The sequence below is a fragment of the Sinocyclocheilus rhinocerous genome, unplaced genomic scaffold (assembly GCF_001515625.1).
Source record: "Sinocyclocheilus rhinocerous isolate Xijiao unplaced genomic scaffold, SAMN03320098_v1.1 scaffold805, whole genome shotgun sequence".
In the NCBI taxonomy this organism is placed as follows: Eukaryota; Metazoa; Chordata; class Actinopteri; order Cypriniformes; family Cyprinidae; genus Sinocyclocheilus; species Sinocyclocheilus rhinocerous.
In genome coordinates, this window is record NW_015646430.1 from 175,418 (window position 1) to 190,417 (window position 15,000).

The 15,000-nt window shown below is 30.4% G+C and overlaps 1 pseudogene; it reads left to right on the forward strand.

Moving 5' to 3' along the window:
• The window catches only part of LOC107707790 (1-phosphatidylinositol 4,5-bisphosphate phosphodiesterase beta-4-like), a 60,886-nt pseudogene that overhangs the window by 18,793 nt on the left and 27,093 nt on the right, over nt 1-15,000 (forward strand).

Genomic DNA, 15,000 nt, shown 5'->3' on the forward strand with positions numbered 1-15,000 from the left:
GTATATATATATATATATATATATATATATATATAATTAACTATTTACTACAGCATCTCACATAGTAAAATAACTTAGGCCTAAACTCGCCTAAAATCAAAATGTAATCTGCATTTATTTACTGTATCTATTTGACAAGCAGCCATTTAAATGTATCCACACCAACCTGTCAAGTTTATTTTATTCTTTTATGTTTTCTAGTTTTACTAGACCGTAAATGTAAAGTATTATTGTTATGATTTAACGGCTTATTCATAGTTTGTTCTCATCCTTCATTCCTTATACATTCATATCGTATTATGTAAATACAGTTTTGTAATGTTGGAGCGCCACCTAGTGTAGAAGTACAGTAACTAACGTTCATTTCAACAGACAGATTTAGATGAATTAAAGGACTGTCTGGTTAATAAATGCATGAGTAATGAATGGATGGATGGCTTTGTGCAGGTCTGATGTCATGTGACGGGTTCTGCCGGTATCTGATGGAAACGCTCCTGTGTTTCTGGACCGGCTGGAGGTTTAATCAGGAGATGGATCATCCGCTGTCTCACTACTTCATCAACTCGTCTCACAACACGTACCTGACCGGCAGACAGTTTGGAGGGAAGTCGTCAGTGGAGATGTACAGATGGGTGCTGCTGACCGGCTGCAGGTGCGAGCAGATGCACAATATCAGCCTTATGGGATTCAAATGACTGCAAATGTAAAAAAAAAAAAAATCATCTATTGCATTTCCAATAACTTTTTTATTTATGAATTCTTTCCCCATTTATTTGTTTGTTTATTGTGCAACACTTATCCTCCTTTAAAAACAAACATTTTATTGCATTATTATGAGATTACCTGTTAACTAACTGTTTTTACATTGAGAAATGCCATTTATCAACATTGATTCATATATTTTCAAATGTGATTGTACATCAATTAATAAGGAAAGCAGTATATGTTATTTGAAAATATTTATTTATTGTGGGGTATTTTGAAATGGGTAACACTTGGATTTAATTTAATAACTTTCTTTAAAAACAAGTTTTATTGCAATATTATGACATCATTTATTGATGCACTTTTTAAATCATGAGGAAAAACATCAATTTTGATTAATATATTGTCAAATGTGGTTATTATACATCTATCAATCTGTAAAGCAAAAAATATGTGAATGCCTTATCAATTACAGCTATCATAAAGTCTTAACAAATATTATACAATGTTGCTATTTGCTACAATATAAATTCGGTAACACTTTACAATAAGGTTCATTAGTTAACATTAGTTAATATGAACTAAGAATGAACAATACTTCTACTGCATTTATTATTTTATTTATTAATGTTAATTTCAGCATTTACTAATGCATTATTACAATTACAAGTTGTGTTTGTTAATTAGTTAATGCACTGTGAAGTAACATGAACAAACAATGAACGACTGTATTTTTATGATTCATAATACTGTAAAACATGTATTGTTCATTCATGTTAGTTAATAATTTAACTAATGTTAACAAATGACACCTTATTGTAAAGTGTTACCATAAATTCTAGCAAAAATGTTTACTGTAAGTAAACAAGAATACTGTACTGCCAGTACACTTATAAAGTGTAATGTTTAATGAAATACTGTATTTTTATGATTCATAAATACTGTAAAACATGTATTGTTCATTCATGTTAGTTAATAATTTAACTAATGTTAACAAATGACACCTTATTGTAAAGTGTTACCATAAATTCTAGCAAAAATGTTTACTGTAAGTAAACAAGAATACTGTACTGCCAGTACACTTATAAAGTGTAATGTTTAATGAAATAAAAAAAGGTTTGTAATTTTGCGCCGTACTCTATGTTGTTGTACAGATAGTTTTACTGCATAACAACACAAAGATACTGATAAAGAGTGTGATTTTTGAATCATACATTTCAAAACCAAACCTATTAATTAATGCAAATCGTCTGTCATTTTGAGTTTTTATTGTTGAAAGCGTCAGGAGCATGTGGCGTATTGTTTTATTGACAGGTGTGTTGAGTTGGACTGCTGGGATGGAAAAAGTGAAGATCAGGAGCCCATAATCACCCACGGCAAGGCCATGTGCACAGATGTCCTCTTCAAGGTGAACACAAACACAGAAACCTTCAGCAGCTTCAGTGTGTGCCTTCAGAATTGATTTCAAACCAGAGTTGTGTTCTTTTTTCTATAAATGTTCCAAAGGAATCTTATGTGATATCATCTATTTCTCTTGAGCCTTAAATAGTTAAGTAAATGTATCTGTATTAATGCTTCAAATATTTAAACTGAAAAACAGTTACTGTTCGTTAAATGCAGGACGTCATTCAGGGAATAAAAGAAACAGCCTTCATGACATCAGAGTATCCTGTGATTCTGTCCTTCGAAAACCACTGCACGTACGTATGTGCTCAGGTCAAGGAGACTATTTATCCAGGCCCTATTAATATCTCACAAGCTAGATGAATAAATAATTTGAGTTTAAAGAAATAGTTCACCCAAAACTGAAAATTTGCTGAAAATGTGCTCACCCTCAGGCCATCTAAGATTAGGATGAGTTTGTTTCTTCATCAGATTTGGAGAAATGTAGCATTGCATCAGTGTCTCAGCAATGGATGCTCTGCAGTGAATGGGTGCCGTCAGAATGAGAGTCCAAACAGCTGATAAAAACATCACAATAATCCACAAGTAATCCACATCACTCCAGTCCATCAGTTAATGTCTTGAGAAGACAAAAGCTGTGTGTTTGTAAGAAACAAATTCATCAAGACGTTTTTTTTAACTAAAATATGAGTCCATAATCCATAATAACGCTTCCTCCATTGTATCCTCCAGTCCATCTCCTGTTGTCTCTCACATCAAAATCCAGCCACATATTTGTTTAGAGCTGTTTTGGCTTATAAACGCTGCTTGATCTGTGCAGATTTCTCTCCTGATTCAGACAAGATAACTTTTTCACTGGAGGAAGCGTTATTATGGATTATGGACTCGTATTGCAGTTAAAAACATCTTAATGATGGATTTGTTTCAGCTTTTGTCTTCCCAAGACATTAACTGATGGACTGGAGTGGTGTGGATTACTTGTGGATTATTGCAAAGACTACAGAATACCCAAGACGACTTTTGGGTGAACTATTCCTTTAATAATTATAAAAGAAATGCACAATAAACACGCTGTGTTGTGTTTCTCTCAGGAAACATCAGCAGTATAAACTGGCGCGCTACTGCGAGGACATTTTTGGAGATTTGCTCCTGAAACAGCCGTTAGAGGATTTCCCGGTGCGTTTAATTAACACTTTAAACCTGTATTATATTGTGTGTTTATTCAAAAGCCCATAACACAATTATACAATTTTTTCTTTCTTTCTGTCTCAGATGGAGGCCGGATGCCCGCTGCCGTCTCCAAAGGACCTCAAAGGAAAAATCCTCATCAAGAACAGAAGATTAAAACCTGAAGTTGAAATAAGTAGTGATATAAACCCCATTCAAAAGTTGACCACAGTCATTTCTACCAGTTACGACAGTAAAATCATAATAAAGTACTTAACATCAGATCCTCAAGTTCTCTATGATATTCTGATCACAAGTGCCACTTATAAATTTGGAAGTATTTTGGTAGTATCCATGGTAACTATTTGTGTTTGGGAAGTAGTTATATTCTCAGTATGTGAACAAATGTAATTCTCAAGGTCCTAAAAACTAAAAAGTGATGCATATTAATAAGTTTTGTCAAACAGAACAGCTGGAGCACTTCAGGAAGCACATGGAGGCCGGAGAGCCGAGCATCTCTACAAACATGTCTGAAGATGAGAATGAGGAGGAGACGTCCACCGGTGAGGAAGACTCGTTAAAATGCAAAGCACATCTGTTAATTATTTGCTTGGCGGCATTACGTTTTTGCACCCTATTTAAAACTAGAGGTCTTATCTGTTTCCTTGCATACTGAGAACAAATAACTGTTTACATTTACATTTGTGCATTTGGCAGATGCTTTTATCCAGAGCGTCTTACATTGCATTCCAGCTATTCATTTTTCAATTAATGCATTCCCATAATCTGTTTACATATAATGCTTTATGCATTAAACTATTATAAATGCTTCTAGTTACAGGCTGTAAAAGGGTCGTATTTTGCACGTTTGTCATAATTTAGATGTTCATGGTCATTTTCCAATCTCTCACAAAGCTGTGTTGTTATTGTTAACTGAAACTATTAAAAAACATTTTTTTTATCAATTGAAATTAAGTGGAAAAACTTAACAACTTAACAAAATGTTAGGTAAAATGTAGCCTTGGCAATTAACTGAACTGAAATAAAATAAGTTTGAGTGCTAAAATTACTAAAACTGAAATAAATATAAAATAAATAAATAAATAAATAAAATAAAAAAACTAATAAAAAAATGGCAATTAACTGAACTGAAATAAAACAACTTTGAGTACTAAAATTACTAAAACTGAAATAAAAATAAAATATAAAAATGTAAATAAAATAAACTAATAAAAATGGCAATTAACTGAACTGAAACAAAAATAAGTTTGAGTACTAAAATTACTGAAATAAAAATAAAATATAAAAATGTAAATAAAATAAACTAATAAAAATGGCAATTAACTGAACTGAAACAAAAATAAGTTTGAGTACTAAAATTACTGAAATAAAAATAAAATATAAAAATGTAAATAAAATAAACTAATAAAAATGGCAATTAACTGAACTGAAACAAAAATAAGTTTGAGTACTAAAATTACTGAAATAAAAATAAAATATAAAAATGTAAATAAAATAAACTAATAAAAATGGCAATTAACTGAACTGAAATAAAATAAGTTTGAGTACTAAAATTACAGAAACTGAAATAAAATAAAATAAATAAAAATAAAATATAATAACAAATAAAAAATGGCAATTAACTGAACTGAAATAAAAATAAGTTTGAGTACTAAAATTACTAAAACTGAAATAAAAATAAAATAAAAAATATATAAAAATGTAAATAAAATAAACTAATAAAAATGGCAATTAACTGAACTGAAATAAAATAAGTTTGAGTACTAAAATTACAGAAACTGAAATAAAAATAAAATAAATAAAAATAAAATAAAATAACTAATAAAAAATGGCAATTAACTGAACTGAAACAAAAATAAGTTTGAGTACTAAAATTACTGAAATAAAAATAAATTTAAGCTAAATAGAAATATAAAAAATGACAAAAGCACATTAAAAATCCCCTAAACTTAAACTAAAATTAAAATGATAACTAAAAATATAAATATACTGAAATTCTGATTTTCGTTTAGTTTAACTTTAAGTTCTAAAATATAAATAAATAAATAAAATAAATAATAAATAAAGCTGAAATAATAATGAATAAAAATTATAGACATTAAAAAAAAAACTAATAACATTTACAAAAACACAACAAAATTACTAAAACTTCAACTACAATTAATAAGTCAAACTGAAATGATAATTTAAAATCTAAAAATAAAAGTTAAATCAAATATCAATAAATACTGTAATAGTATATGTAATATTAAAATAACTGTCTCAGATTCTACATTTGAACAGGATAATTTTGCTGCAGAGTATGTTTACTGTATGCAAATGATTTCCATTGCGATTGGCTAACCTTTGCATAATGGCATAGAGAAATCCTGTATTTGAATGATAAATCACCTTAAAGTAGTCTTGTGTATTGTTTCTACACTATATTTTGAAGTATTGCATTAGTTTCACATTCAGTCCTTTTTTTGAGTAATGAAATGTATGTTTAATCTTTAGCAGAGCTGGATTCACGGATGTCTGATCACTGAGGAAGAGAGTCGTGAGGAAGAGGCACTCCGACCCAGAAAGGTCCTTACATCATTCTTATATAATCACCATTACAGCCATAATTCACCCAGAAATCAAAATGCACTCATGTCGTTCCAAACATGTTTGCTGTTGTTTGTTTCTGTGGAAAAACACGAATCTTAGTGCAGCACTTTCACATACAGTCACAGTTCATAAACATACAAGCACATACGCTTTATTTATTTGCTTTTATGGTGATTTTATCAGTGTTATTTTACTATCATTGAGATACTATTATAGTTTTAAAATAGTCTGATCCTAAAAATGGCTTGCACTGTAATTAAGACATAACAAAATAATAATAATAAATAAATAAATATTATTATAATAATTTATAATAAATTTAAAATAATAATAATACAAATGTGCTTTTATGCTGCTTTTATCAGTGTTATATTATTGTTTTAATTAATATTTTGAATTAGTTTTTTATATTTTCCCTATTCATTTTAATTTGTAGTCATTTTTGTTCTTTTTTTATGTATATATAGCTTTTTTATTATATAATTTTTTTTAAGTTTTCTTTTGAGTTTAGTTAGTTTTAGTTACAAAGACAGTTTTATATGCATTTGCTTTTATGCTGATTTATCCATGTTATTATAATATCACTGATATACCATTATAGTTTTTATTAATATTTTGAATTTTTACATACATTTTTACATACATTTACATTTTGTAAAAAATATCGAGTTTTTAAAATGAATCATTTTAGTTTTACATTTTTCATTTTGAATTTAAAGAATTAGTCATTTTCTTGCATTTTTGTCTTAGTTTTAATATGTTTGTAGTTTTTAGAAATTCTATTTCTGTTACAATTTTTGTTATTTTATTTTCAAGTTAATCTAAAGGAAAATTAGAAGTGCTGGCAACTAGCTTTTTTATATTTTTATTTTATTTTTTTTATATTTCGTTTTATTCTTAGGTAACAAAAATATTTAAATGGTTTTAGTTTTAGTTAATGATAACTCGGATTTAAAAAATAAATTCTTCTGTTTCTCACAGAAGAAATTAAGTTGTGTGAGTAAACTCTTTTTCGCTTTTATCTCAAAGAAGTTATCATTTCTATATTGTGCATGCATTTTTAAAACTTGCTTTATTAAAGTAACTTCTGACAGTTTTTTCTTCTTCAAAGAGCAAAGGAGAAATGGAGACGATCGTGAGGTTTTGTTATTTGGTGAGGAGTGTCATGAAATAACACAGACTTCACTCAAAGCCTTTTATCATGATAATGGGCTGAAGAAGCTTTTATATTTCTGCCAGATTTACCCATTACTGTCTCTTACCTTCTGAAGAGGGGAATCTCGCAGACGCTCGCTGTCATCGACACGCATTAAGAAACGCTGTAGTGCTGCAAAGTTCAGTCTCTCGTTAGAAAGGCAAACTCTGGGTTAGAGATTTGAGCAAACACTATTGAGCTGATGAGATTTGCTCGGATAAACACAGCACATTTTCTTAATATTTGTATTAGTTTTTCACAGGCTGGTGAACAAGCGCTGATTCAGTCGTACACGGATGTGGCGGCCACTGCTAACATCCGCCCGGATCTGTCCAGTATCATTAACTAGTTCACCGGCTTTGAGGAAGCCGAGGGCAAGTACATTTGCACTAAAAAGACAACATTTAGGTCTGAAACATGCTGTACAAAAGTATGTGAACACCAGTTCACATTCATTAGTTATTTTAGTATTATTTCTATAATATTTCATTAGTTTTTTAATATATTATTTTTAGATTTAATTTAAATTTTACTTAAAACTACCGAAAAAAATAAACTAAAATTAAAAATAGTAAATAGTATTAAGAAAATAGTAATATTAAAAATAATAATAAAATTACAGTATTTAAAAAAAACGAATGAAATGACAAAAGTTCATAGCAAAATTACTTTAAACAAGCTGTGCTTTTGCTAGTTTTTTAATATTACTATTAATATATAATATTAAATATAATATTAAAAGTAATGCTAATTTGTGCTTTTGTCATTTTATTATTAATAATAATATTACTTTTTACATTAATATTTTCTGTTTGCATTTTAATTTTTGTTTATTTTTTAGAAATTTTGTTACACTTTTGTCATGTTGTTATTATGATTGTTATTATTATTATATGAATACTGCTATTTGGTATTTATTTATTTATTTTGATTTCAGTTTTAATTTTTATTCACTTCGGATTAGTAATTTTAGTGCTTCAACTTGAATTTATTTCAATTATTTGCCAAGCCAACATTTCTAATTTTTCATTTGTTTTTTATTTTATTTTATTTTATTTTTTAATTTCAGCTTTGAATAGTTTTCATACAGTCAAACGCGTTTTTGTTTTAGGACTGTTAGATGATGTTTTTGTGTTTGTCCACAGAAAATAATATTCATCACAACATGTCTTCCTTCAACGAGTCTGTCGGTTTGGGATATTTAAGGACAAATGCCATTGAATTTGTGAAGTATCCTTTCTTTTGCATGCGAAGTCATTTCTCACACACTTATTTCTGGCCCTTAAAGCTAAATGTCAATTTTATGGTTCTCATTTAAAGGTGCAGAAAGTATTTATCTTGTAAAAGTAGTCTTGGACTATAAAGATGCAACATCATGCATAAGTGTTTGGCTAGCTATTGTAGAAATGCCTGCCTGGTGTATATTGATCATTTATTCTGCACTAAATGTGTCTCCTATAACAGCGATTATGTATTTAGCTGACCATGTGACCGGTTGCAGCATAAAACAGCTTCTATCTCATGTTTGGTCATTTTAAAACACATTTCTTTAGATGTAAAACATTTTACAATGGAAAAAGTTACTTGGTGCACCTTTAACTTTAGTTGTATTTTATGAACTTCTTGCTGTTAAAGTTGTAGTTTACGTCTCTGTTCCCAGGGGGCGTGTGAGCGCACAAAATAAGATGGATAGCTGGATACAGTTTGCAGTATTTTTTTTCAAGTACAGTTTAATGCCTTTTATTCACCTCTTCACCTGTATATAAAATGTTTGAATAAAATCTAGAGGTAGTATCGTAGTTTACATTTTTTATAAGTGAATTTATTTATTTATTTATTTTATTACAGGTAATTGTTTTTATTTAGTAGAAAATAAATGTAATCTTTGGAGTAAAACATAAAAAAATGCATGACAAACAGTTTTTATTATTATTATTTTCTTTTTAATTTTTTATAAGTGAATTTATTTATTTTATTACACGTAATTGTTTTTATTTAGTAGAAAATAAATGTAATCTTTGGAGTAAAATATAAAAAATGCATGACAAACAGTTTTTATTATTATTATTATTTTATTTTTGTACATTTATTTTGTATTTATTGAATGTATTGAATTTTCATAATAATTTTTTATTAGTTAGTTTAAAAATATGCATATTTATTAGATTTATTTCATTTTTATTTATTTATTAGCAAATTAAATGTCAGACATTTAATACTGAAGCCTAATGTTCTATTTTTTAAAATATATATATATATTTTTTTTATTTATTAAACTTATAGAATTTTTATAATTTATTTTTTTATTAGTGAATATAAAATATATGCATATATTTATTACATCTATCTATTATATCTATTTATTACATTTAATCCACTTAGATTTTTATTTATGAATAAATAAAATGTCAGATATTTAATATTGAAACCTAATATTTTAATGTTTACTATTATTTCTTTTTATTAGCATTTTAAATTCTATTTGTGAATTTATTTTTATTACATTTATTGTTACATATATTATTACATTTATAATTACATTTCTTTTCATAATATATTTTTTATTAGTGAATATAAAAATATATGCATACTGTACATTTATTAGATTTATTTTATTCCATTTTATATACTGAAATTTAATCTGTGTCTGTGTCTGTGTGTCTGTGTGTCTGTGTGTGTGTGCCGGTTCCTTCTAACTAAGATTAAATCTTCTGAAGCACATGAGAAGAAAAGCCTGCCTGACTGAGAGGTTTGCAGTTTAATGAGAGATCCGTCACATCTCTGTTCTCTTTCAAAGCGCGTTTGTAGTGTGAAAGCAGCAGACCTACAGCATGAGGATGCCTTCCAGGATGGAGTTTAAAGTGTGCAGATCTTAAAATAAGACCCAGAACTCCCCGAAACCTTTCTGTTTTAGTTTCCTTCAATGAGATGCGCAGCTACAACAAACGGCAGATGAGTCGCATCTACCCTAAAGGAGGCCGAGTGGACTCCAGTAATTATATGCCACAGATCTTCTGGAACGCCGGTTGCCAGATGGTAGCACTGAACTTCCAGACCCCAGGTGATGCAGACGACACACACACACACACACACGCACGCACGCGCACACACGCGCTGCAGCATCTCTGGACTCCATCTGTGCATCAGTCACTGCAACTTCTGGAGTTTCTCACAAGAACAAGTCACATTTTGCAAGTTTTCATAATAATTAAATATATTTTCCATTAGATCCAGTTTCAGGGTTCCCACGATTCCTGGAAAACCTGGAAAATTGACGACTAATTTTCCAGTCCTGGAAAACACATGGAAAATGACAGAAAATGTAAAATGTCCTGGAAAATCTTGTTGTTGTCCTGAAAAATTATTCTTAAAAAAATTGTATTTGTGTTTTCCTGGCCCGAAAAAAAATCAATGTTAGTAACAAATAATGTTAAAGCGGCCATAAATCGGAACCGGCCAAAACGTGCGAACGCCAACCGGCTCTTTTGTCTTCAGAAAGGTTTAGATTGTATTTTCGTTTCATCTTGCCTCTGTATAATACATATTAAACTACAGGGTTGTTGAATGCTTGAATCTGATTGGTTGACAGACGTTCTAAGGTGTGCAGTTATTTTCAGGGAAACGCACAGATAAAGTAGTTCCAGGCAGGTCATTACATGTCCATACAATATCACTTTGCCAAATGATTTCAGTGATTTCAAAGGTCCTTACAGCCTACAACAGCAAAAGAACCAAAACCCACGACAACACTGACCAAGCTTATAAATATAGTAAACAATAGGATAAAAATGACAAATTATGTCCATGTTTTTGCCACAGAATTTTGTTGTTTTTTTCATCGGATATCAACGGATCAAGCCTCCATTACTAGGTCTAAATAAAGCAATAAGCGAAGCGTATATATTCCATATACGTAGTAAGGTTTCACAAAATAAAACAGAGCAAATAAAGTGTAATGATATGAATAAAAACATTATTCTTCCGCCAAACAATGTAGTTCCTCAGAGACGGTTGTGGTTCCAACAAAATGGTTGCGGAGCAACACACAAATGTAAACAAAGGTGTGTGTTTGTAGAGTAATTTACAACAGCTTCGAACTTGGCTCAACCAATCAGAATCAAGGACCGGAACTATCCGTTTTATAAAGGACATTTTGGAATTAGCAACGGAGGCGTGGGATGAGATGCGTAAGAAATTAGTTCCTAAAGCGCCGTTCGCACCGTCAGTTTTTGGAATTGACAACCGCATTTACTTACAGGTGTGAGTCTCGAAATGTCCCGTTCACACAGCAGCTTACAGTAGCGTCTCGGATACTGTCTGTATGAACGTGCAACGGGAGTCAAGCCCATATTCTTTACTAGTTACCATAGCAACATTGACCAAAGTAACATCAAAGATGGCGACGTCATCTGACACGACAAGAGTCCAATTGAGCCGCAAGTTCCGTCAAATCTTCAATGACTGACAGCAGCTTTTATATTTGGGTGGAGAGCAGAACATTTGAGTCGTGTTTTAAGAACAAAAACCTGACAAATGTCTTGAATACAATATCTGAACAATGTCTTGAGGTATAATTGGAATAATTGACTCCGGTCCGTTGAATTATTGGCCGCATCAGCATCTCGAGTGTGCATTATTTTCTAATAATTAAACAGCCCGTCAGCAATTATTCCTTCCTTAAAGTAGTGTTTATAAGCGCAGTGCTGCTTTGTTTACAGCGGTAACCAAGGAAACGCTGTATCGCTGCTGTTCCGTGAGCGCCTCCTGCTGTCAGAGAGTGAATCTGCGTCTCATTCAGCCGTCTGCTGTTTCAGTCTCGTTCAGATGTGTTTTATGTTGCACAGTTTCACAGTGCTAAAGTCAGAGCATTCTGTTTTTGCTTCAGATTTTGAATTAATTTAATCTAATTTAAATCAGCAACTGCTCATGTATGCAGCATCTTTGTTTGGATCAGGGCTGGGCAACTTCGGTCCTGGAGGGATTAGGGTTGGAGCTAGACTGGCTTGGATCGTGATTAAAATGCAGTGGTTTCTAATAATTAAACAGCCCGTCAGCAATTATTCCTTCCTTAAAGTAGTGTTTATAAGCGCAGTGCTGCTTTGTTTACAGCGGTAACCAAGGAAACGCTGTATCGCTGCTGTTCCGTGAGCGCCTCCTGCTGTCAGAGAGTGAATCTGCGTCTCATTCAGCCGTCTGCTGTTTCAGTCTCGTTCAGATGTGTTTTATGTTGCACAGTTTCACAGTGCTAAAGTCAGAGCATTCTGTTTTTGCTTCAGATTTTGAATTAATTTAATCTAATTTAAATCAGCAACTGCTCATGTATGCAGCATCTTTGTTTGGATCAGGGCTGGGCAACTTCGGTCCTGGAGGGATTAGGGTTGGAGCTAGACTGGCTTGGATCGTGATTAAAATGCAGTGGTTGCCTCTAATTTTAAATGGCTACAGACAATTCGGCCCGTAATAGAGCAAAACATTTGATATTGAAAGTCATTATAATACCTCTTTGTGAGAGCATTAAAATGAAAAAAAGTCACAATAATGGAAATCGATTGGTCAGAGGTGTGGGAACTGTGTCTTTAAGCAAAATGGACAATAAAACTTATTTCTGTCTTTTGATTTTGTGGTGACGTCTCTTCTTCAGCCGATCTGATTCACCTGGTACTGTGATTCTGCTCAAATATTGAACAGGAATCCGCTTTGAGGAGCTTTGTGTGCTGTGAAAACATGTGGAGACTCTGACAGGCTGTGTTTGCGTTGGTTTGTTCTCTCGCTGTCTGCTGGAGAGAGTTTGATGTGTCAGATATGATTACCATGGTATTATGATGGTTCTTTAAGGTACTACTATACTATGGTATGATATTACCATATGACAAAAATGCATGGTAATGTCATAGTTAATTTTTTTTTTTCATTATTAGTGAATTTATTTTTATTACATTTATTTTATTTTATTGCAGTAAATTAAATTAAAATGTCAAAATCATAGAAAATCATTCATTAAAATATATTTTAAAAAGCATGGTAATATAATAGATTTGTTTATTTGTTTATTTATTTACTTGTGAATTAATTTTCAATTTATTGATTTATTAATTTTGTTAGATTTACATCATTTCATTTTTTGTTTGTGAATTGGTTTTTGTTAAATAGAAATGAATAAATAATTAATTTAACATAATTTAAATAAATAAATGTAAATATATATAACTACATTTAAATATATGTAAATAAATACATTTGTTTCAAATAAATACATTCATTTTAAATGAAAAAAAAATCATTTTAAATAAACTTAAATAAATAAATAATATTACATAGATGTAAATAGATAGAAATTTAAATATATGTAAATAAATACATGTGTTTCAAATAAATACAATAATTTTAAATAAATAAATATAAATTAATACATCTAAATCTAAATACAGAAATGTAAATATATATATAAATACATTTGAATAAATAAATAAAAGTGGGAAAAAATACAAAACTATGGCTTAATAATAGCTTTTTTTGTACATAATTGCATCATATAAATGATTTGCCCACATAAAATAGATTATTACATTTGAATAAATAAATAAAAGTGGGGGAAAAAATACTAAACTATGGCTTAATAATAACATTTTTTTGTACATAATTGCATCATGTAAATGATTTGCCCACATAAAATAGATTATACATAATATAATCTTTTTTTTTTGCCGTTTTGCCTAATTTCTTCTTTAAAGCAGCAGCAGTTGTCAGTGTTAATTTGCTCTCATCAAGAGCTGATGTGTGATCCACGCTGTGAGACACTGTGAAAACTCCAAACATATTAATCAACACATTAATCACGGCAAAGCAGCGCTATATCCATTAGCGTTATGTTTAGCGGTGTAAATTAAATATGGGACAAGAGAGACTTCATTAAATGGATCATTGCTTTAAGGTGACTGCTGATAATAGCTCTTGTAATGAGCGGCTCCGCTCTGCCGTGCTGGAGACGGTCCAGCTTGACTCTGCTCTGGACTCTCACAGGTATCTGCTGAAGCCCGATCAGATGTTCGACCCGTTCTCAGAGACGCCGGTGGATGGAGTGATCGTCCAGGTGTGATTTTACAGGGTTCCTGCGGTCATGGACAATCTGCACATATTTGAAAAACCTGTTTTCCAGGCTCACAAAAGGCGCAGAAATACAGTGAATATACTGTATGTTTTTTAGTAAAACCTGCTTGCAATTTATGAGTGAGTTGTTCTTTTGAGTCGGTTCTTTTAAAGAATCGGTCAGTGGGTCTGAATGATTCATTAGTGAATCTCTCCGTTTGTTTGTTTATTTATTTATTTCATTAAATCTTTTAGAATGTAATTCTCTAAATTAATTTAAATATATTTCTGCTTATTTAAATGTATTTCTTTATTCATTTGTTTTTTATTAATTTATTTAAATTTCTACAAATGTATTTCTTTCAATTTATTTATTTAAATATATTAATGTTTTTTTTTTATTTAAATCTATTTAAAATTATTTATTTAAACGTATTTCTTTAAATGTATTATTTTAATCTGTTTAGGCAAATCTAGTTAAATGTATTTATTTAACATTTATTTCTTTCAATCTATTTAAAAGTATTTCTATATTTTTTCTTTAAATCTATTTTTGTGGAAAAATCTTGTACATTCATTAATTAAAAAGTGTAGGAATTCTTCCTTTAAACCAAGTGAAAAAGACCCAGTTCTCTTTTAGTTAGTCAAACTTTTTAACATATTACCTGAATAATAACACTTCTGGTTTAATAACTGGTTAAATGAATCTCTATCACCTCTTTAGCAGTGAGGTTTGTTAGCGCCACAGTAAGACAATAAAGCATGTTAATTATGTAAAATGTGACTGTAATAGGTGTACTGTGGGTCACTTTGCATAAAGCGCCTGCTAA